Raw genomic sequence first — 21,678 nt, forward strand, 5'->3', positions numbered from 1 at the left:
CCTTTGGAGTTGCTGTAAGTGATCTGGAAATCTGTTTTTGAGGCTTGTTTATGTGTCTTCTCATTTCCACGGGGGGGGGGGTGCTTCTGTTGCCCTCGCGGCTCACCTTCTCTCCCCTAGAAGCCTGGGATGGAGGCGGGGAGCTTCCTTCCTGGTGCTGGGACCAGCTGAGCTTCTCTGCCCTAGGAGCAGTGCCATGATTTTTGAAGACAGATGTTTGTATTTGAGCTAGTGTGTTTTTACAATGTATTGCTTTATGAAAGATTCTCATAGAAGACAAGAAATATCTGAAAGGAAGGGAATATTATTAAGCAAATAATAAACTTTAATGAGGCAAACTTCCTTTCTTGACCAACATAGTGCTTTCTACATTTACAGATAATATAAGTCATTTTTGTATATATGAGGATAAATTTAGGGGATTCTATTGGGAGCACACTTACTAATACACTCATAAATAACAATTAGCCTTGCGTAGGGTAAACATCAAGAATCTAATATACAAAATTGTGAGGTTTCTTTTTCAGAATTCAGTCTCTGAACACATTTACATTACATTTACATTAAGAAGAAGTTCTTATCATTTGGATCATTTATAGCAATAGTATCATGGGGGGAGGGGATGGGACGCTCCTTTTCTAGTCATTTTCAAAGCGCCTCATGCTGATTCTCACTGCCTGGCCACCAGCCCCAGCTCTGCCCTGCAGCATAATAAAATGGCTAATCAGGTGAATGGTAATGTGGTACAGTTGAAAGAAGAGGATGATCCAATGAATACTTCCAGTGTAACTCACACAGAACACTACAAGACACTGATAGAGGCAGGCTTCCCACAGAAGGTGGCAGAAAGACTTGATGAAATATTTCAGACAAGATTGGTAGCTTGTGTTGATCTTGATGAAAGAACAATTGATGCTCTCAGGGAATTTAATGAAGAAGGAGCTCTGTCTGTCCTGCAACAGTTCAAAGAAAGTGACTTATCACATGTTCAGAACAAAAGTGCATTTTTATGTGGAGTTATGAAGACCTACAGGCAAAGAGAGAAACGGGGCAGCAAAGTGCAAGAGTCCACAAAGAGACCTGATGAAGCAAAGATCAAGGCCTTGCTTGAGAGGACTGGTTATACTCTGGATGTAACAACAGGACAAAGGAAGTATGGTGGTCCTCCACCAGACAGTGGGTACTCGGGTGTGCAGCCTGGAATTGGAACAGAGATCTTTGTAGGTAAAATACCAAGAGCTCTGTTTGAGGATGTGTTGGTGCCCCTGAGAAGGCTGGTCCCATTTGGGACCTACGTCTTATGATGGATCCACTGTCTGGTCAGAACTGAGGTTATGCGTTTATCACCTTCTGTGGAAAGGAAGCTGCCCAGGATAGCTATTAAACTGTGTGACAGCTATGAAATTCACCTTGGTAAACACCTTGGAGTGTGTACTTCTGTGGCAAACAACAGACTTTTTGTTGGATCCGTCCTGAAGAATAAGACTAAAGAAAACATTCCGGAAGAATTCAATAAAGCTACAGAGGGTTTGGTGGATGTTATTCTCTATTGTCAACCCTATGACAAAAAGGAGAATTGGGGCTCCTGCTTCCTTGAATATGAAGATCACAAGTCAGCAGCACAAGCCAGACGTCGGCTGATGAGTGGAAAAGTAAAAGTATGGGGAAATGTAGTTACAGTTGAATGGGCTGACCCTGTGGAAGAACCTGATCCAGAAGTCACGGCTAAGGTGAAAGTTTTATTTGTGAGAAACTTGGCTACTATAGTTACAGAAGAAATACTGGAAAAGTCATTTTCTGAATTTGGAAAACTTGAAAGAGTAAAGAAGTTGAAAGATTATGCATTTGTTCATTTTGAAGACAGAGGAGCTGCTGTTAAGGCTATGGATGAAATGAATGGAGAAGAAATAGAAGGGGAAAAAATGAAATAGTCTTAGCTAAACCACCAGACAAGAAAAGGAAAGAGCGCCAAGCTGCTAGACAGGCCTCCAGAAGCACTGCGTGTGAAGATTATGACTATCATCCTCCTCCTCGCATGTGACCACCAATTAGAGCTCGAGGTTGTGGTGGAGGTAGAGGTGGATATGGCTACCCTCCAGATTACTATGGCTATGAAGATTACTATGATGGTTACTGTGGTTACAATTAGCATGACTATCGTGGAGGCAATGTAGGAGGCAAGAGAAAGGTGGATGGGTACAACCAACCTGATTCCAAGCGTCGTCAGACGAGCAACCAACAGAACTGGGGTTACCAACCCATCGCTCAGCAGGCGCTTCAGCAAGGTGGTGACTATTCTGGTAACTATGGTTACAATAATGACAACCAAGAATTTTATCAGGATGCTTATGGGCAACAGTGGAAATAGACAAGTGAGGGCTTGAAAATGATACTCTCAAGATACAATTGGCTCTAGTTCTACATTCTTAAAAAAAAATTGGCTCAACTGTTTCATTTTTAAGTAGCAGTTTGCTGCCATTTGTATTGGGCTGAAGAAATCACTATCGTGTATATACTCAAGTCTTTTTATTTTTCTTTTTTTCATAAATGCTCTTGGACATTATTGGGCTTGCAGAGTTCCCTTATTCTGGGGGTTACAATGCTTTTATTGTTTCAGGCTTCATTTTAGCTTCAGAACAAGTTGTTAAATCATGATTTTGCAGAACCTTTGGTTTGGATAGTTTCATTTTTTGGGATTTGGGATAGACTACATAGGAGTATGAAGTATGCTGTAAATAAAAATATAAGCTAGTGCTTTGTCTTAGTAGTTTTAAGAACTTAAAGCAAATAAATTTAAATTGTCTTGTATTGAAAATAACCTGTGATTGTATGTTTTGCATTCCTAGAAGTAGGTTAACTGTGTTTTTAAATTGTTATAACTTCACACCTTTTTGAAATCTGCCCTACAAATTTGTTTGGCTTAAACGTCAAAGCCGTGACAATTTGTTCTTTGATGTGATTGTATTTCCAATTTCTTGTTCATGTAAGATTTCAATAAAACTCATAAAATCTATTCAAAACAAAACAAAAAAAGGCAATAGTATCATGAAACCTGACCATCAGGAATTTGGGTTAGCCAAAATCACTGCTAAGGTAATGTTGGTAAAGTTACTTAACCTCTTAGGTTTTTGTGAAGATTAGATATAATAAATTATGCAAAGTATTTAACATATAATAGTGGCTCAATAAATGTTACAGAGAGAGACAAGGAGAGAAAAATAGGTGGTGGGTAGTTATGGAAAGAGAGACAAAGAAGTTTTCTCCTCTTTTACTATTCAACATTCATTTTTGGAATAAAAGTTTACATTATATGTAATCACATAGATGTTTACACACATGAAGTCATCCTTTAATTTGGGGGAATTTAAAACTTTAGGAGTCTTGGTTATTTTATTAATTATATCTGAAAATCCTGTGGAGCATAAATGCTACTCAACGGTCTTTATGTTCTCAGATTAGACAGCCTCATTTTGTATTAGTCAACCCTGCAATTTGAAATCAGCAATATCTCTCATTGCAATGGGCCCTTATTTTTTCAGTCACATGCAGTGTTTGGGCAGGTAGGCCCTAGCAACAATACAGATCAAGTTTCAGTGTGGAAACTGTCAGGAACACACAATATGTAAACAATCTGAAGCAAAATAATCTAAATTGATAGATTTCTTCTTCTAGTAATTGCTGCTAGTCTTTCTGCTACCAGAACAATTGGTAGCAGATTTGCCTCCTGCTAAAGACAATTCTAAAAGTGACTAAATATATACAGCAATTGTCTAATATATTGAACAGAAGACAACACAAGGATATTTTCTTGGACAGGAAGCAAGCCTATAAAGTAGGCGTCTCACTGAGCCAAGAAAGCAATGACTAGAATTCCAGGCAGCTAAAAGGATTGGAGCAGGGTCCTGGAAAGAAGGAGTTGCACATATAACGTGAGACTAAGAGTTAAGAATGAGAGTTATTGTGGTGATTGGTCGTGCAGGGTAGAAGTCCCTGGGGATCTACAAAAGATTACCTACTCAGGGGCTGAGCTATGATTTTTAAGATTTTTTCAGGAGACTTTTGAATGGACATATCCTAGGTCATGCAGGGTTGATACAGCCAGAATCAATTTCCTTTGTACCTGGGACACTCAGTTCAAATTCTAGAAAGGTCATACATAAGTCCAAGCATCAGAACACAGAGTAGAAACCACTCCCTGGGACTAATTCAAAACCTAAATAGATTTAACTTAACAAATAATGAAGTCAAACATGATAGACCAAAGGATTAATCAATAATGTAACTGCCTGCCCAAACAAAATTTCACACCTACTAAACAACATTATAGCCAAGACTCCTAAAATGTGTCATCTTCAACACCTACGATAATATCAAAACTAACTTAAGCATGTGATTAAGCAGGAATATGTTGCCCACAGTCAAGACAAAAATACAATTCATAGAAAAAGATTCCAAGATATCCTGCTGTTAGCAGCCAAGAACTTTAAAGCAGTTATTACAAATATGTTCAAGGACTTAAAGGAAAGCATGGTTACAATGAGTGAGTAGGTAAAGAGTCTTGATAGGGATGTATAAACTATAAGTAAGGTAGAAGTAAAAAATACCAAAATGAAAATTTCACTAGATGGACCTTAGAAGAACTTGGAGCTGACAGAAGAAAACATTAGTGAATGTGATCAATGGAATTTTTCTGATCTGAAGGACAGAGAATTGGGGTAGAGAGCATAAAAGAGAATCAATTAGCTATGGGGCAATACCAAGCAATCTGTCATATAAGTAATTCAAATCTTCAGAGAAAAGACAGCAAATGGCTCAGGAAAAGATTCTTTTAAATAGTGATCCAGAATTGACTAAATGGATTAAATACATCTGTTTACAGATACAAGATACTGAAGTTTAATAGTTGAATAGATTTTGAGCCTCTTTCTATTTCTGGACCCACTAAGATTCATTTATTTTATTTAGACTTTTATTACCCTAGTATCTAATATTACCTTTTAAAAACTACAGGTGGTAAAAATAGAATACCTTCAGGATATTTAAAAACTCTCCTTTGATGTCATGTCTCAATCCTTTGAGATCAAGAACAAAGCTTGCTGGAGTCTCTGTGACATTCATCCCAGTATCAGTATGCAGACGCCACCTACTGAAACCATGAAATGCAAAGTGATTCGAAAAATGAAGTGTTACCTTTTTTCAGGTATGACAAATGCGATCTCCCTTAGCCACATATTTTCAGCAAAGTGGGGAGGAACAAACTCCCTCTGGTCTTCCAACTACAAATTTGCTGCAAGACATCTCCTCTTCTAAAGATAAATGCTGTCAACAAAATTTCTTATTTCCTCCAAAATAAAACATTTACAAGTAGGTTTAAATTTTATGTATAATTGGAAATATGCAGAGTTTAATGCACCTAGAACTATGAAAATTTGACTTCAATCTTGCAAAAACCCTGAGGCAAATGTCTAACTTGTTTATTACTCAATAGCAAAGGAGAATTCATCTGGCCTGGCTCTGACCACCATAGACACTGCCTGCCTTTATAAAAAGCACTGACAGAGCACACTTCTTCACTAAAACTATAAAATTTACTTTACCATTACATTTTTATCTGTTCAGCTAAGTTTTTATGACTTCTTTTTCCTAACTCATTCCATTTGAGTATCATTGTGCCATCAAACCTAAAAGAATATTCTGAAGCTATTCAGGCAAAATAAAAGTTCACAAAACTAGTGAGATTTGAGACAATTATTCTGGCCAGGACACATTAAATGGTCAAATCTGTATTATCTTCTCACAAATTAAAAGACAAGAAAAGGCCTCAGGGGTCCTAAGTAGCCTGAATCCCTACCCCACTGAGCATATGGGAGGGTGAAAGTACAGTATCTTTTAAACTTAACAGTACATCTTCATAGCACCATATTCATATTCCTGCCCTTTGTTATATTTATCACCATTTCAACTTTACCTCTGTTTCTGGTTATGTGATAGACTCTTACTTACTAGATTATAAGCTCTGTGCTTGATAATTCTCACCATTATACTCCAACGAGGAGCATAATGTCGGGAACATGGTAGGTGCTCTGGAAATATTGTGCAATGAGCGAATGCAGCCCACTCAGCATGTTCTTCTGAATCCTTTCTTCACTGAACACACCCATCAAATCCTTGGGTCTCTGCTGTGACTCCTCTGCTCTGAGAAAAAGCTATTCTTGGCCAGTACACTATTCAGGAAATACAGGAGGTAAATAATTTAGACTTTCACTGACACTTCACTTTAGTCAGCATTATTGTATAACTATACTAAGCTTTGAATAATGGTATCCTCTCCAAAATTCATGTTGAAACTTAATTATCCACCATTGCAGTGATATTAAAAAGTGGAATCATTGGGGGAAGTGATTAAGTAATGAGGGTTATGCCTTCAAGGATCAATTTATGCCATATAAAAGACTGAGAAAGAACTAGCTGATGCTCCTTTTACCCCTTCATCCCTTTCTCCAGGTGAAGACACAACACACAAGCCAACATCTTGGAACCCAACACCAGGGCCATTGGCAGACACTAAACCTGTCAACACATTGAGATTGAATTTCTTAGTCTCTGAAACAATGAGAAATGACTTTTTATTATTTACAAATTACCCAGTCTTGGTTATTTTGCAGTAGCAGCACAAAAACACCATTTTAGAACTGAGTACTGAGGCTCAGATTTAAGTCTTCTAACACAGTCATAACTAGAACTCCAATAGCATAGTATTCTTGAGATTTCAATTCATGTTTCCAATATTTTTATGATACTACAATCCTGGATTGAAGAAAAACAATATTAGTGACCAGGGATGACAGAAGAAAAGGGAGTCTTTCTTGTGCCAGAGCACTAAAATAAACCCATGACCAATTGCTCAGTCTGACACTATGGCCTGTGTTGGGAAAAAGAGCAGACCTGGTATTTCAGAGATGAACAGAACCTGCATCTAAGAACAAATTATCTCTTTTCTTGCAAGATTCCTTTAGAACCTTTTGGGCTGCTGTACCACCAAACCCAGTGCTGAGATGAGCCTCGTGGGCTCCAGCAGCAAACACCCCTTACCCCTACACACACCTGAAATGAGAAGACATGTAAACAAGTCTCAAAACCAGGCTTCCAGATCACCTAAAGCAAACCCAAAGGAAAATGGGATGGAACAATCTGATACTTAACCACCTGGACTCCCTGAACTGGGAACAAAAGAGGACATGGAAAAAATGAACAAAGAAATAATTTGTCAGATAAGAACAGAGATTGTACCCATAGTGCAAGACAAGATTAATATATCTGGAGAAGACACAGATAAAAAAAAAATAGAGGGCCTTAGGAACATGATGGAATCCCAACATAGGAAATAAATGGAATCCATAAATCAGACACAAACAGGTTTCCAGGAGATTAAAAACACCACTGAAAGTTTATGCAGCATAATGAGCCAATGTGAGGACAGAATTTCAGATATAGAAGATAAGATTGCAATTAGTGACAAGGAAAAGAAAAATTACTTTAAAATAGTAAGGAACCATGAGAAATCAATTCAGCAGCTGCTAGACAATGCAAAGAAGAATAACATAAGACTGATTGGAGTCAATGAAGAAACAGGAGAGAGTGCAAATGACATAAACAACCTGTTCACAGAAGTGATGGCAGAAAACTTCCCAAGCAGGGGAAAAGAATTTGACATACAGATAAGTGAGGCATATAGGACTCCAAGTAAGCTTGATCAAAAAACAATCGACACATAGGCATATAATAGTTAAGATTCCAGAAACCCAACAGAAAAACAAAATTCTACAAGCAGTTAGAGAAAAGAAACAAATCACATACAAAAGAAAGCCCATCAGATTCACAGCAGACTCTCAAGGCAAACCCTCAAAGCAAGAAGAGCTTGGAGTAATGTATTTCAAGTCCTAAAGGAAAACAGCCTCCAAACCAGATTGATGTACCCTGCAAAAGTATCTTTCAAAATTGATGGAGAAATAAGATACTTTCATGACAAAGAGCACCTTAAGAACTTCAAGAATACCAAACCAGCACTCCAAAAAATTTTAGACAATATCTTAGGAAAAGACAATGAGGAAGACAAGCCCAAAAAGCCCAGCAGAATGAATCCATTGGGCCCAACAAGAAATTAAAGCAAAGAGGGAGAATCCCACAAAAAAAACCGTCATGACAATGATATGTCAATATGTATCAGTTATAACCATCAATGTTAATGGTCTCAATTCACCAATAGAAAGAAATAGACTTGCTGAATGGGTCAAGAAGCAAGATCTAACAATATGCTGCATACAAGAAACACACTTGAGGCCAGGAATTTAGCTCAGTGGTTCTGTTGCCTGCCTCGCAAGCGCAAGTTGACAAGTTTGATCCCCAGTAACAAAAAAAAAATGAAAAGAAAAGAAACACACTTAATTCAAAAAGAAACTCATAGACTGAAAGTTAAAGGGTGGAAAACAATACTCCATGCAATAGGAACCACCAAAAAAGTAGGAGTAGCTATCCTCTGTGCAGATCAAGTGGATTTCAAACCAACACTCACTGAGAGAGACAAAGAAGGACATTACATCCTTGTAAAGGGAACAATCCAAAAGGAAGAGATGACAATCATAAATATATATGCACCAAACACTAGTACGCCCAACTATATAAAACAAATACCAGCAGACATGAAAAATCAAATAAGCACTAATACAATAATAGTAGAGGACCTCAATAACCCATTGTCACAAATAGATAGATCATCTAGACAAAAAATAAATAATGAAATACTAGAACTCAATCGAACTCTTGAACAAATGAACTTAACAGATGTTTACAGAGTATTCCACCCCAAAAAATTAGATTACACATTCTTTTCAGCTGCACATACTCACTCATAGAACATGTTTAAGTAAGTGCAAAGGAATTGAAATTATACCCCGTGTATTATCAGACCATAGTGCAATGAAATTGGAGATCCATAGCAAAAGAAACCACAAGAATTTCATAAACACATGGAAATTGAACAACACACTTCTGAATAACCAATTGGTCACAGAGGAAATTAAAGAAGCAATCAGACAGTTCCTTCAATTAAATGACAATAACAATGTCAATACAACATACCAGAATCTATGGGACACAATAAAAGCAGGCTTATGAGGGAAATTCATAGCATTGAATACTCATATTAGGAAAACAGACAGAGCCCAATTAAACAACCTGATCCTGAACCTCAAGCTTCTAGAAAAAGAAGAGCAGGACAAACTCACAGCTCATACAAGGGAGGAAATTGTAAAGATCAGGGCAGAAATCAATGCAATGGAGACTAAGAGAACAACACAAAAAATTAATGAACCCAAAAGTTGATTCTTAGAAAAAATAAACAAAATTGAAAAACCCTTATCCAACCTTATCAGAAAAAGGAAAGAAAAGGCCCAAATCCATGCAATTAGGAATGAAAAGGATGAAATTAAAACAAACCCAGCAGAAATCTAGAGGATCATTAACATCTACTTTGACAACCTATATGCCAATAAGATGGAAAACTCAGAAGAAATGGACAGATTCCTAGACACATATGAATTACCAAAGTTGAACGAAGAAGACCTAAAAATTCTAAACAACCCAATATCAATCAATAAAATTGAAAACATAATTAAAATCTTACCAACTAAGAAAAGCCCAGGTTCTAATGGCTTCACTGCTGAATTCTACAAGACATTTAGAGAGGAACTACTGCCACTACTGTTTAAACTCTTCAATGAAATTGAAAGGGAAGCAATACTCCCAAATTCATTCCTGGAAGCAAGCATCACCTTCATCCCCAAAGCAGAGAAAGACCCAACCGAAAAAGAGAACTATAGACCAAACTCACTAATGAACATAGATGCAAAAATCCTTAATAAGATACTGGCAAACAGAATGCAGAAGATCATCAAGAAGATCATACACCCTGATCAAGTGGGATTCATCCCAGGGATGCAGGGATGGTTCAACATAGGCAAATCTATCAATGTAATACACTATATCAATAGAGCCAAGGACAAAAGCCATACAATCATCTCAATAGATGCAGAAAAAGCATTTGACAAAATCCAACACGCATTTATGATAAAAACCCTACAAAAAATTGGAATAGATGGTCTTTATCTCAATCTGATAAAAGCTATCTATGAAAAACCAACAGCCAATATCATACTAAATGGTCAAAAACTGAAATCCTTCTCACTAAAATCAGGAACAAGATAAGGATGTCCACTATCACCACTTCTGTTTATTATAGTTTTGGAAACATTAGCCACTGCAATTAGACAAGAGAAAGCAATAAAAGGAATAAAGATAGGAAATGAAGAAGTCAAATTGTCATTATTTGCAGATGACATGATACTCTATATAGAAGACCCCAAGAACTCCACCAAAAGTCTTCTAGACTTAATAACCAAATTCAGTAAAGTAGCTGGATACAAGGTCAAAACACAAAAATCAATAGCTTTCCTCTACACCAATGACAGACTCACTGAAAGAGAAATAGGGCAAATAATTCCTTTCATAATAGCACCCAAAGGACTGAAAAACCTACGAATCAACCGAACAAAAGAAATCAAAGACCTCTTCTCTGAAAACTATAGCACTCTGAAAAGAGAGATTGAAGATGATGTCAGAAAATGGAAAGACATTCCCTGCTCCTGGGTAGGAAGGATCAACATAGTGAAAATGACCATACTTCCAAAACTACTATATAGATTCAATGCAATCGCAATTGAAATCCTGGCAGGGCTGTGGGGAAAGAGGAACCCTACTCCACTCCTCGTGGGAGTGTAGACTGGTGCAAGCACTGTGGAAATCAGTATGGAGATACCTCAAAGAACTAGGATTGGAGGTCCTGTTCGACCCAGCTATTCCCCTGCCTGCTATCTTCCCCAAAGAATTAAAAGAATCATACCACAGTGATATATGTGCACCCATGTTCATAGCAACACAATTTGTAATAGATAAAACTTGAAAGCAGCCCAGTTGTCCATCAACTGGAGACTGGATAAATAATATGTCCTTTTTTTATAAAACAGAGTATTATTCAGCCATAAAGAATGAGAAGCTAGAGACATTTATAGCTAAATGAATGCACATTGAGATGATACTCTTAAGTGAAATAAATAGGACACCCATGTGTAAATACCAAATAGTTTCTCTAGTGTGAGAAACTGCAAGTGTAAATAAGGACTAAAAGGTATAATAGATAATGTGAAATAGGAAGAAAGGGGGCAAAGGAGAGGGGGAAGTGAGAGGGGTGGGGGAAAGGACAGAAGGGAATGGAATTAATATGAGAAAATGAAAACATGGAAACAAAGTCTTTGTAAATAGGGAGGGATGGAGGGGTTGTAGGAAGGTCAGGGGAAGGGGGAAAAGATAAGAACCAAGAGCATATGTAAAGGTGCATATCTCCAATGATGAATGTCATTATATTGTTTACCTAAAATGTACCAATAAAAGGATATCCAAAAAAAAAATAAGAACCGAGAGATTATGTAATGTGCAGAATTCCAATGATGAATGTCATTATATTGTATATCTAAAATATACCAATAAAATTAATTTTAAAAAAGATTCCTTTAAATGTTTATACTCACTAATAACTTGGCTTTTAAAGAAGGTGTGTGTTCATTTTTTTAACATTCATAAATTAGAGGAAAATCTGCCATTCTTTCTCTTGAACTTCAGGATTATCCCAAACCAGAGCAAAATATAAGATTTTTATATATATTTTTATAAGATAACACCATGTTCCTGGGGTTTGCTTACCTATGCATCACCGTGCTTTTGTAATATGTTTGTGTAATTATTATACAAATTATTGATTTTGAAAAATTCATATTCTCTGTAACTTCTCATTGATTAGTCCAGAGTTGACTTCAAGGACCCTCAGGAATTGAGGAAGCACGGAAAAAAAAAGAATGCAATTCTGAATTTCCTTATCTCTACTGACCTTGCATTGTAACTTTGCCAGCATTCAGAACTGGGACATCCTAAACACTATCACAAAGATGGGAAGCTTCTGGCAATTTTTAAAAAGGCTTTTAAGTTCAATAATAAAAGTTTATTGAAAGCACCTCAGATGGTTTTTTCCTGCCCTTTTTTCACGGGTTTGGTTGTTTTGCTAAGGTAGGTTTGAGGTTTCCTTGCTTTGTTCTGGTACCACATTAATAAGGCCAAAATATCAGGCTCCATCTCTGTAGTGATAAATGGCACCCTTAACCTCGGAAGCTTCCCCAGCTGATGAAAGCCACAATATTTGGATTCACATGACTTCATCCTACAATACAGGATAAACAATCTCAGAGCCTAAGCAGCTGAGATTGACATCACCTTCATTTGTTTAAAAAAAATAGCAAAATTTCCCCCTCTATTAAAAAGAAAACCCCATAGGGAACCTGATGTCATTGAAGAAATCAGGTTGCAAAAAAATATATATATATATATTTATATTTTTACATATTATATAGAGAGATATATATTAGAAGTTCCAAAAATGATGAACAGACAGTTTAGAAAATGAAAATTTTCAGCTCTTTGGATTGCGATACCCCAGTGATTACCAGCATAAATGTGCTAAAAGTCCAGGTTGCACACTGAGTAATTAAAATCTGATTAATTTTATCAGGTTAGTAAAGAGTGCTACTTCTCACCCCCAAACAAACTGACAATGCACCTAAACATTAAATTTAATTTGTCATTTTGGACATTTCACTGGCTCTATTGTAATGTACTTAGAAGCACATTTACTGCTCTGTTCTCTGTGGTATCAGCCCTCTCTATGCCATGTGCACTAGGTAAATACCAAAATGGAGACAGGACAAAGTGCTATTAAAGTTCTTCCATTTAAGAACATCACAATGAAATAATCATGATTCAAGATATCAACACTGATTCCTGGCAGTTGCTGCCAGCAGAAAATGATAAAATGTGAATGAAAAAAATCACTGTTTAAACAGCAGCACTTTTGATAATTAGCAGATATATTGGGGGCAATGGAGGGGGAATATCAGAAAAAGATTTAAATTTAAATAGGATTTCATTTCACATTTCCCCCATTGTACAAAAGACTATCTTTAATTCATATTACAGTGAGTAATTTATAATACTGTGTCAAAATAGATATGCAAAAGCGATATGCATTTGAATTTTAAATCTGATCCCTAAGTTTGAATTTAATATAGTGCCCTAACTGAGTTTTGTATATGGAATAAGAATTCTGAATCTGTTTTGAATGTCACAAAGATCAGCAATCATGCATAGTGTTATCATTGTTCATTATCCATCATGACTTGTGAAAAGAACATGAAATGACATTAATCATTATTTCCTACTACTAATAATATACTTTCAATGCAAATTTTCCCATTTTCTAAATATCTAGCAGAAGGAAATTCTTCTCCTTCATCACCCCCACTAACCACCCCCTCTCTTGTATTCTTGATATGCAGTTGGGAGCCTTGGTGACATGAGGTGTTAGTGATAGAATGAATTGCTCCAAAAGGAAAATAAAGACCTACAGGCATTAAAGAGAAATTGAACTAGACAGGCATGGTAGAAAGTGCCTGTAATCCCAGCACTCTGGGAGACTAAGGCAGGGGGTCACAGGTTCAAGGCCAGCCTAGGCAATTCAGTGACTTAGTGAGACCTTTTCCTTAAAAACATGTAAGGACTGGAAATGTAGCTTAGTTCATCACTGGGTTCAATTCCCACTACTGAAAAACAATTTTCAAAAAAGAAAAAGAAGGAAGGGAGGAAAGGTGGTTGAACTCTCAACCCCATGCCACAATACCTAAAATCAAAAAATCTTTGGGCCCAAAAATCCTCCAGAACCATTTAATCTAATCTCTCATTTGTCAAATAAGTAAATAAGGACCATTAAGGTCAGATAGGGAAATGGAAACCAGGGCTTTTGCCTTAAGGTGAAGGATTCTTCCCACACACAAAGTGGTCAGAGAAACATTGCCGTGAGAGGTCAAGGCTTTGAGATCCAACAGAACTGAGTGAATTCTGATTCTGCCAAGCATTTGCTTTAATTTCTTCATCTAAAAAATGTTTCAGCTAATGGGACATACTTCAGCATGTCTCTATGAGGATTGTATGATAAAACGCACATAAAGTATTTAGCCCTAGGCTTGGCAAAAGTACATGTACAAAAAATATCAACTGTGGATATTGTTATTAAGCCATGTTGCCTAAACAAGCATATTTTTCACCTAAGTAACTTAAATCTCCTACTCCTCCATACATATATCCCACAATGACACAAGATCTTCCTACTCATATGGGTAAAAATTCAAAAAGGAGATAGAGACTGAGAGACAGAGAGACAGAGAGAGGTGAGGGGAGCTAACTGTTTAACTGGAAAAGTCCAGCTTTTCCTTACCAGGACAAGAAAGGATCATAAATATCGTTAAATTCTGGTCAACACTGGAATAAGGGGATCATGTGGTAGGTGCCAATCTAAAAAGTGTCGTCATCACTAGATAACGAAGAGGGAGAGAGGTGGGTATTCACCAGCAGTCTGTCCAGGAGAGCCTGGGACAGGACGTGCCGACTGGTTCAAGAAGCTGCTGGGAAGTGGGATTGTACAGGGCAGTGCTCTTGTGTTGCTTTATTTGTCTGGACTCTTTGGTTTTAAATAAAGTGCCCATAAAATCTATTCTCCAATCAGATACGTCTGAGGGTGATATGGGCTCTTAATAATTATGCTGGGATCCCAAGTGTAAACAAGGACAGTAGGAAACAAACAAGGACATGTGCTCACCCTAGTCTTAAGTCAGAAATAAACCAAACTAGCTCAAGCAAAAGGACATTTACTTGAGCCAATGCTGGGACAGTGTACTTGCAGCTCTGGCTTCAAGGAGGTCCCCAAGATGCAGTCTCTCGTGCTCCATATCTCTGCTCTGCCTCTCCCTGTCCTGGCTTCCCTCTCAGGCAGCCTCCACCCACACATCAGCCCCTGTCACCTCCAGGCTGGCATCTTACCTCCTACTGACCTCGGCTTTTCCTGCACAAGGCTCTGCCAAACTCCCAGGATGAACTTTGGGTCACAATCCTATCCTTGACCTGCAGGTAATAAGTGAGGTCAGGAGGCTAATTGCTCAGAGTCATTTCTCAAGGCCACTTCTGGAGTTGAGAAAAGGGGAGAGGAGAATTGTCCAACCAAACCACATTGCCTGAGCCTGGACAAAGGATTATTCCCCTGAAGAAAACCAAACCATATATCTGTTAGAAGGAGATTTATACTGGGCAGGTAAAACCAATGGATGGTCCCTAATTCACTAATTCTTGTTTGGGTCATAACAATGGATTATATATTTTTGTAGGATCCTTATGTGCCAGAAACCATCTTAATAAATTATCTACATGAATTATCTCTTTTAAACTTCAAAACAACCCTTTAAATTAGATAACATTATTTATGTACATTCAGAATAAGGTGACTGAGATATACGGAAAATGACTGCACCCCCAAATCTGGCATATTTTAAACCAGAAGGATTTAAAAAATAAGAGATTCAAAAGTAATAGTCTAACCAAGTCTGGTGGCACATACCTATAATCCCAGCACTCTGGGAGACTGAGGCAGGAGATCACAAATTCAAGCCCAATCTGGGCAAATTAGTGACTTAGAAAAAACTTGTTTCAAAATAAAAGACCAAAAGGGCTGAGGATTTAGCTCACTGTGAAAGTTTTGGGTTTAATCTCTAGTACTGAAAAATTAAAATGTTGCCCTCCTTGTAGCAAGAGAAAGGAAACATTCTTGTCATCAGATATGGGAAATGGATGGAGGCTGAGACAAATTTGTGCAAACAGAACTTGTTAAAATAGCTCTCATCTTCCTTTCCCTCTGCATGCATTTTAGTTCTTTTTTCCCAATTGCTTTTCTCTTTTCAAACTACAATATAAGCAACCAGGTTTTGCACTTTTTTGGGTCCTCCTAACCCTGAGTAGGGCTCCCATCTACATAAAAATCTGTATGATTTTTTCTCCTGTTAACCTTTCTTATGTGACTCTAAGAGGGGAAAGGTAAACCTTTGTCTACCTTTCTGTAGAAATTAAGTAACTTACCGAAGGGAACAAGTCATGCTGTGAAAAAGCTGACCTTTGAAGCCAGGCAGGTGGATTCCAGAGGTCTGTTCTTAGACCTAACCCACAGTGCCTTCCCACAGTGTCTGGAAAACACTGAGACCAGGGGTAGACCTCTTGGAACAGAAGAGAGGCTCAGGGCGACTGTCAACTGTCCTCCACTTCCAACATTCCCATGGCTCTGCATATGTTGAATAAATATTTGCTAGCACCAGTGTGAAGCTACGTCCCTAAATTCTCTTGCCCATCTTTGAACCTGCCCAGGACACTTGCGTGTCTTGGTTCAAACCTGAGATGGTTAGAAGAGCCTAACACCAGTCAAGAAAAGCATCCCTTTTACTGATTTTCAGTCCCCATCTCATGATACAAATTACATATACACTTATGAGAGTCCCTAGACCTGGTGGTCAGCCTGCTTCTTGGGAAAATGGAAGCCAGAAGCCACGTTATCTCTCGGCTTCATCAGTAGCTATAAAATTCCAGCAGGGAAATCACTCAACACCATCCTTCCAACAGCGGAACCCATGAAGTCAAGAAATCTACCATTAGCAAACAGGCAAAATATAACTCAGAGAATGAAGGGAGGAAAAAATAAAATGATGAGAAATGTTCTTGCCGACTATGTTTTATAGCAAGGAATTTCTAATTACAGTTATGCAAAAGGCACTCGAAAGATTCCAAGCATGATCCGGCTGTGTTGATGCAGAGCAGTACTTGGCAATTTTTAGTGCTTGTGTATTTAAGTATATTTGGCCATGTTTACTTGCACATTCTTAAATTAGACTGGAATAACTGGCTGATAGATACATAGTACAAAACAGCTTGTTTGTAACAGGAAAACTGTTCGATTTGTCTTCCTTTATAAGTGAGCCTCAGCAGCCTTGATTTATTGGTGTGGTTCACGAAATTTGTCCCACATACAGTTATAGGGAATCACTTTCATTTGTATGCTAACTGCTTTTGATTTTTTTTTCTTTTTAGCATTGTCAGTGGCCTTGGTGATTGATTTTCAGTCTAGCTAAACCAGTTTGTGTTATACATATTCCCCAACAGGAAAGAGACCAGCTTAGCACATGGTACACTTCGTGGCACAAAGGAAGTTCTGGTTATTTCACTGACATTTCAAAGTGTCCAAGAATATGCCACATGAGCAAGACTTCGGGCTTTGGAGGGAAAGATTATAACAATGCCAAAGAAAGATGACAACTCTTTAATGAAACGACCTGTACATTAAGATATGTACAAAAGCTAAATCACCTACCAGTTATACGACCCTACACATTACTTTACCCATCTGAGCCTCCATTTCCACACCTAAAAATCACTTTCCAGCAATATCAACAACATTTAATTGTTTGAGGAATAAAAAAGATAATGTATATGGAACATATTTAGCATACTTATCAGCTCGTGTCTCCAATAAATATTAGTTATTTTTATTGTTAAAGTTGCAACGGAAACAAACACAAATATATCTTTCTGGATGCCAAACACCTAATAATTTAAGTGGAAGGAAATACAGAATCACCCAAATGAGGGCAAAGATTTCTATCCAGCCCATCATGATTTCTCTGTGTGAGGGGTTGAACTTGTTCTTTTGATTATCCTCAACCTAGATTTTTCACAATGTCCCAGTCAAGAGTGAGTTTGAGATCATTATTCTAAGCTGCTTTCAATTAGTACAACAGTAAATTTTCATTCATTTCCAGCTCTTCCTGACCCATATATATGAGTCCTGCGTGTTACACACATTGCCTCTGTTATTCCATTCTCCACCTTCACCAGCACACTTCTCCTCAAAACTTGGAAAATCCAGTAGTGGGCTTCAAATCCCACTCAAGGCAAATGCAAGCCACAGCACATTTCCCATCCTTGTCTCCCAGTAGCCCCGTGAAAGCATCAAAGCAACGGCAGCTCTTTTGTGATTTGTAATGTGTCCTGACATTTCTGCCTATCATCCTGGTGCTTTTCTTTGATGACAACACTGTATTTTCTTGTGGGAAGTTCCTCTATGTCATGGCATTGCATTAAAATTAAGCTGTCGATTAAGGTGCCCTGCTTCTCCCAGAAAAGGAACATGACCTGTATTCACTCCCTACAGGCACTGAAACAAATGACCACAAATCTTAGTGTTCCTCGGCCCTTGACATATCGCTCCAGTATCTGCTTCCATTTTACATCATGTTTTCTCTCTCTTGGTCTCTCTTCCTTTGCTATCTCTTGTAAGAGTACTCTCACTAGATATAAGGTCCAATTAATCCAGTATGCTTACATCTTAATCCTTCGTTTAATTGTATCTGCAAGAACACGTGTTCTAAATCAGATCACAGTCTGAGGTTCCAAGTGGACATGACTTGGCGGAGATACACCCATCAACCCATTGAATAACCCAGGATATACCAACCCAACTCTCCCTGGCAAATTGAAAGAACTGAAACTAATTGCCCCATATTCATTCTACCAGCAAAAGCCTAAAGAGATGGTCCACTAGTTCTTACTATCTCCATCCGAAACTTCTCTGGCCCCCTACTTCAATGGCTAAGCTACTAAGAGTCTTCAGTTCTGCGCCTTACCCAATATCCTCTCAATAAATTATGATGTAGCTTAACTAGCTAGAGTCACATGCTGATATTAGAAAGCTAAGAAGCCTAAGTCAGAGACCATCTTGTCTGAGCCACTTAAGTCCTCAAAGTAGAAATAAGAACAACAAAACATCAAGACTAGATTTTTTTTTCTACTTTCCACTAACCACATATTGCTTTGATCGCAACTCCACTACCCACCTAACCCAGGAGTTTTTATTTCTGGAAACTTGACTTGCTCTGCATAGTAATTTTTCTAGAATTGTTTAAAAGTTTATCCAAGTGTGTAGGTGATAGTTCCTGGCATCTTTTCAAATCCTGAAAATGCTGACAGACTGACTAAACTAAGAAGTTATCTTATAATCCTAGGGCAGACTAATTAAATCCTACACGCTGGCATTTTTGGCTAAAAAATGATAACTACACTAATTAGCCCGTTACAAAATGTTCATATCTCATTGTGCCAAATGACAGAGGATTCCTTCTAATTGTTCCTGCAGGATTGCAAGCGACTGCCATGGACACAATTTAATTGCCGGAAACGTCATTACCTTCTAAATCCCATCACCCACTTAAGTACCATAGAGGTTCCCACCCGGACAGTGAGGAGGAGTCGGAGCTGGATCCGCTTCCTAGAACCATGGCTCATTACCACTGCACTCCAAAGTTTAGGAACATAATGAGTTTTTGAAAGTGAGGATAAATGTGGCCTCTGACTTCCTACCCGATCCCACAGTGTCTGGGGACACAAGGAAGCCAAAACGCTAACAAACTAGTGCAGAGAGAACAATTGAAACATTGCAAACTTTGCAAGACACTGTAAAAGCTACATGGCATGGGTATGAAGGTTTGGAGCATTCTGAAAAGTGTTTATTTGAACAAAATCTCTAAGGATTTACTAAATGACAGGCAGTGAGATTAAAATGTCAACATATGACAGAGAAGTCAAAATAGAACTAATACTGTGGAGGCAAATGATTTGATTGGATACAATTTAACAAGTCTCGTGAACCTACTATGTACAGGAGGAAAATATAGTAGGCCCTGCAGGGAACACAAAGATGAGCAACAAAAAGACGATGGTTGCCAAAGAGTTTATAATCCAGACGGGTGAGTAAGTGAAAAAGGCAAATTCCAGAAATACAAGCAGGGAATAAAGTACTTTAAGAATGCAAAAATGAAACACTAGAAGGAAAGGTTTTGCATTAGCCTCAGAGATACCGGTGAAGCTATTACAGTATACAGTAAGTAAAAGTAGTAGTGGCCCTTGAGTGACAGGTGCCTATATAGAGAAAAGATCAACCAGTTGTAGAGTCAACCCAAGCCAAAGGAGCACAGAGTAGAGTAGATTAGAGATTATCAAGAGCTGAAAAGAAAAGAAAATAATGAAGAGTTACTGCGTAATTGTTAGAGTCTGTTTGAGGTGATGGAAAAAATTTTGGAAATAGATAATAGTTATAGTTGCACAATTTTGTCAATGTATACTTAAAGATGTTATTGAACAGTATACTTAAAGGTGTTAAAATGTAAATTATGTGATATATACATTTCTACAATTTTTTAAAACTCCCATCTCTATTATTTGGCTGAGGGTTCTGAGATCCCTATTCTTTTTTTTTTCTTTTATTGGTACATTGTAGGTATACAACACAATTACATTTCTCATTGGGAATTGTACCTTTACATGATGCATCTTGGTTCTTATTTTTTCCCCATTCCTAGCCCTCCCTTCACCCCCCTCCACCCTTCCCTATTTACAAAGACTTTATTTCCATTTTGTACATTTCTCATCATTTTTCCTTTCCCTTCTTTCCTTTCCCCTACCCCTCCCACTACCCCTACCCCAATGTAGTAGTACTCAGCCATAAAAAATGAGAAATTAGAGACATTTATAGCTAAGTGGATGCACATTGAGGCAATACTCTTAAGTGAAATAAATAGGACACACATGTATAAATACCGAATAGCTTCTCTGGTGTGAGAAACTGAAAGTGTAAATAAGGACTAAAATGTATAATAGGTAATGTGAAATAGGAAGAAAAGGGGCAAAGGGGAAGGACGTGGGAAGGGTAGGGGAAAGGAAAGAAGGGTATGGAATTAATATGAGAAAATGGAAAAATAGGAGCAAAATCTTTGTAAATAGTGAGGAATGGAGGGGTTGAAGGGAGGGCTGGGCAAGGGTGAAAAGTAAGAACCAAGAAAAATTATGTAAAAGTGCAAATTTCCAACAATGAATGTCATTATATTGTATACCTAAAATGTACCGATGATTAGAATGGATAATCGATAATGCAAAATAGAAGATTCCTACTCTTGGATCCTGGCTCTACAACTTACCTACAGATTTCTCTCCCACCACCTCTAGTGGTATACCCTGGGCTCTTACCTAAATTTATACTGACACCAAGGAGACCAGAGTCTTTGCTGTACCCAGGTACCTCAAATCAGAATACTGGTCTTTGACTCCACCTCCCAGGGCCTTTAAGTTGCCACAATACCTTCTCCTCATTGTGGAATCATAGTCTATCTTCCAGGAATGCTACACTCCATTTCACATGAAACAATCACAGAATGGTCCAAGCTCTTTGCCCTCACCTTCCCAGAGAGCAAACACAACACTCAGAATCCTAACTTTGTGACATTTTCAAAAAGATACAAAGTATGAGTCACCTTCCCATCACTGTAACAAAATACCCAACACCTTCAATATAGAGGAGATGTTTATGTTGGCTCATAGTTTCAGAGTAGTCAGTCCATAATTGCTTAGTTCCATGGCAGAAATGCTTAGTGAGGGGCATGTCAGAAGAAGGACTGCTCATCCTTTGGCAGCCAGGAAGCAAAAAGAGATGGGAGGAGCTGGGGACAAGAAGATACCATTCCAGGTCATGCCCCCAGTGGCCCACCTCTTCCAAGAAGGTCCCACTTCCTACCAGCACATTCAGCTATGAAGTCATCAATG

The 21,678-nt window shown here is 38.0% G+C and overlaps 1 pseudogene; it reads left to right on the top strand.

Moving 5' to 3' along the window:
* The first annotated feature begins 681 nt into the window (after window positions 1–681).
* Window positions 682–2,368, top strand: LOC101725510 (heterogeneous nuclear ribonucleoprotein R pseudogene; annotated as a pseudogene).
* The last annotated feature ends 19,310 nt before the right edge of the window (window positions 2,369–21,678 follow it).

This window comes from Heterocephalus glaber, unplaced genomic scaffold (genome assembly GCF_053883595.1).
Source record: "Heterocephalus glaber isolate CG9 unplaced genomic scaffold, H.glaber_assembly_v1.0 deba00001572, whole genome shotgun sequence".
NCBI lineage: Eukaryota > Metazoa > Chordata > Mammalia > Rodentia > Bathyergidae > Heterocephalus > Heterocephalus glaber.